Consider the following 3607-nt stretch of genomic DNA (forward strand, 5'->3'; position numbering starts at 1 on the left):
AGGGGGGTCACTTGAGCCCAAGAGTCAGAGGTAGCAATGAGCTCTGATGATGCCACTACATTCTAGATGGGTGTCAAAGGGAAACACTCTCAGTCTCTCAAAAACAAACAAAAAAACCTATTACCTTGGGCGAGACTAAAATTGGTGAGGTTTAGAAAGGGATACACTAGCATGTTGTGACCAAAAGCGGCTAAGTTTAGTGGAGAAAAGTGAATTTAGTGCCTCACAGAGGCCCAAAGTAGGTCAGTGTCCCTGACAGTCACAGCTGGTAAAGAGTGACGTCACCCGAGAAATGGGGGCGGGGAGGTGGAATTTAAGGTAGGGAAGGGGAGAGACCCTTTGAGGGGAAGACGGGTTGGGGGCGGAAGAGGAGGAGTTTGCCGCGGCGGGTTTTAAGCGTGCCTTTTGTAGGCTGATTGCAAAAAACAGCTGAAGCACCACCTCCTCCCCGCTCCCACCCGCTTGCTCGCAGGCCTCAGTCCTCTGCATCAGACCCCCTCTACTGGAGACAAAGGGGCCAGAGAGAGGTCTGCGGAGAGTCAAACGGGAAAAGGAATGATTTCGATGGCGAGAAGGTGAGGACAAAAGTCAAAGAGACTGCTGCTCAATTCCAGGGAAACACGATGGCGAGGAAGAAATAAAGGAGAGAGGCGGATGAAAAAGAGGAGAAAGGAGAGGAGGGAAAGACGGCTGAATGAAACAAAAGACAGATTAATGAATAGAGCGAAAGTCGTCTTGAAAATAGGATAATTTCTATTTAAGGTTAAAGCATGAAATGAGCAAAAGGCTGGGAACGAAGTCATGTTTGTAGTCAGAAATAAGAAAAAAAAATCTGGTTAGTATTTTGTTAACAAAGCAAAACTGGGACACTCCCAACCAGGACTTTTCTCCTGGCCAACACCCAAAACTTAAAAACTAGTGCTCACTCTGTGTTACCTGATCTAGAAGAAAATCTCATGAATGAAATGTCTCATTCCAGGTATGGGGGTCCCTGTTAGATTTTCTTAATAATCGAAGTAGTAACAATAATCATCTTTGGAATGTGGAGATAGGGTTAATTTCAATATCCCTGTTTTCTCTGTCAGGACAAATTTATTTATTTATTTTTTTAAAAACCCATTTGAATATATATCATGCACTTTACACATTATTTAATTTTTTAACCACCTTCAGTCCTGAGGGCAACACATTATTTTAATCACAAAAAAACCCATTTAAAAATCCTTAATCATATTCAATTAATCCCTAGATCAAATCTGAATGCCCTTCCATTATGCCCCCTAGCTCTCCTGTTAACAACAAAACTTATTTGTTTCTGATCTAAAAGCTGACAATGCTTCTTTCTGGGTAATTGTTAAGGTTTTAAATATCCCCTCATATAACCAAAATATACCAGTAATGTACATTATTTCAAGACAAACAATATCCAGAAAGAAACGAGGCAGTCTAAGAACTATCTCACTGAGGTACCAGATAGATGGTATATAGTACCCCACATCTGAAAGAATGTTGTTTTTTTTTCCTTCCACCTCTCACATTTCCCTTTCTAAGACGGAATATCTACTATTTATCTCATTTCCCCAGTCCCTAAATTAACCTTTCTTTTTTCTCTTGTTGCAACAGCTTCTCTTTGTTTCCAACTCTTGTTGCCACCGTACTTGCTTCTAAATTCTGACTCTCTGCTTCTAAGTCTTGGCTTAGTCTGCCAGACTTCCACTAAACTTTCAGAGCTGGAATCAGAACAGTGCGTTTGGCAGAAAGTCAGCCACACATACCACACAATCACAAACAAGCACTCTGACTGCAAAATCTTTTTAACAATCCATTCCCATTTCTTGCAGTCAGCAGTTCACACAGATCCATGGTCTGATCTAAGCAACACGTATTCACATACATTTTCCATGCACATGGCCTCTGCAGTCAGCTCACAAAGACATAATGTCTGCAGAAAGGTCTCACAGGCAGCATACACAGGCAGTGCATTCCCCACCCCTTTCAAAGCTTTTCCTGACTGGCTCTTTCTTCTAGACACCTCCTCCCCTCATGCTGCCTGGCAATAACTCCCCTCCTTTTCCTGCATTCTCCAAATCCTAACTGCAGGGCCATCCATCACTCTCCCAGCAGATCCTCAGGCAAAGCAATTGTTTCCTGAAGCTCTTTTTTCCTGACTGGAAACTTGCTCTACCAAAAGACTGTCAGAACAGAATCTCCTTCTGGAACACAATACTTATAGCCTGGTTCCTACTACCCTAACTTATTTCTGCGGATTTTAATTTTGAATGACTTAAGGAGAGAAAGCAGGAAAGAGAAAAAAAACAGATGGGAAAAAAGAAGGAGGAGCAGGAGAGCCCTGATAGAAATTTCATTTTGTCCATGACAAGTTGGACAAAAGTGTAGACTTAAAAAGCAAGGGGAGGAAAGCAAAAGAGGAGAGGAAATGGAGCAAGAGGTGTGAAAGTAAAAGAAGAAATTATGAAAAGAGATTAGAGGATGGAAAGATTAGTTAACATCTCTCTTGAGCTTTTTGCTTCTGAAGTGACTCAAGGATAAAGATTAAGAAAGATTAATAGAATAATTAATGACAAAAAAATCTTCTGGTAAGATTATATATTTTGAAATTTTCTAAAAAAGGCAAAATAGATAATCATCCCAAATATCTGCCATAAGGGAGCTTTAAACTACTAATTTTAAGGTATCTGGTGATGCTTAAGAAGAAACTATATTTGAATTTTGCTTAAACTGATGATTTGTCCCACTTACACTAAAAACCTATCTGGGCTGGGTGAGATGGCTCATGCTTATACATCCTAGCACTCTGGGAGGCTGAAGCGTGTGGATTGCTTGAGCTCAGGACTTCCAGACCAGCCTGAAGAAGAGTGAGACCCTTTTGCTACTAAAAATAGAAAAACTAAGGACCAGGAAGGGCCAGGCATGGTGGCTCACATCTGTATTCCCAGCACTCTGAGAGGCTGAGGAAAGTGGATTGCCTGAACTCCCCAGATTGAGACCAGCCAGAGCCAGAGCGAGACCCTGTCTCTAAAAATAGCCAGGTTATTTAGTCTCAGCTACTTGGGAGGCTGAGGCAAGAGAACTTGAGCACAGGAGTCTGAGGTTGCTGTGTGCCCTTGACACCACAGCAGTCTACCCAGGGTGACAGTTTGAGACTCTGTCTCAAATATATATAAATAAATAAGCAAATAAATAAAATAATAAAAATAGAAAAACTAGCCGGGCATTGTTATGGCAGTTGCCTGTATTTGCAACTACTCAAGAGGCTGAGGCAAGAGGATTGCTCAAGCCCAAGAATTTCAGCTTGCTGTGAGCTCTGATGCCATGATACCCCACCTGGCAATAGCGTTAACTATTAAAAAGTCAGTGGAAAATTAAAATAAAAATGTAATTTATTGGACTGGAGGAGGTGGCTCATGCTTCTAATCCTAGCACTCTGAGAGGCCACGATGAGAATATCACTGGAGCTCAGGAGTTTGGGATCAGCCTGAGCAAGATCAAGACCCTGTTCCTACCAAAAATAGAAATGAGGGGAGGATAGCGCACTTAGCTCAGTGGTTAGGGGGCTGGCCACATGCCTGGAATTGGTGGGTTGGAA

Source organism: Otolemur garnettii, unplaced genomic scaffold (genome assembly GCF_000181295.1).
Source record: "Otolemur garnettii isolate 467f Iridium unplaced genomic scaffold, OtoGar3 scaffold00104, whole genome shotgun sequence".
NCBI classification, from domain to species: domain Eukaryota; kingdom Metazoa; phylum Chordata; class Mammalia; order Primates; family Galagidae; genus Otolemur; species Otolemur garnettii.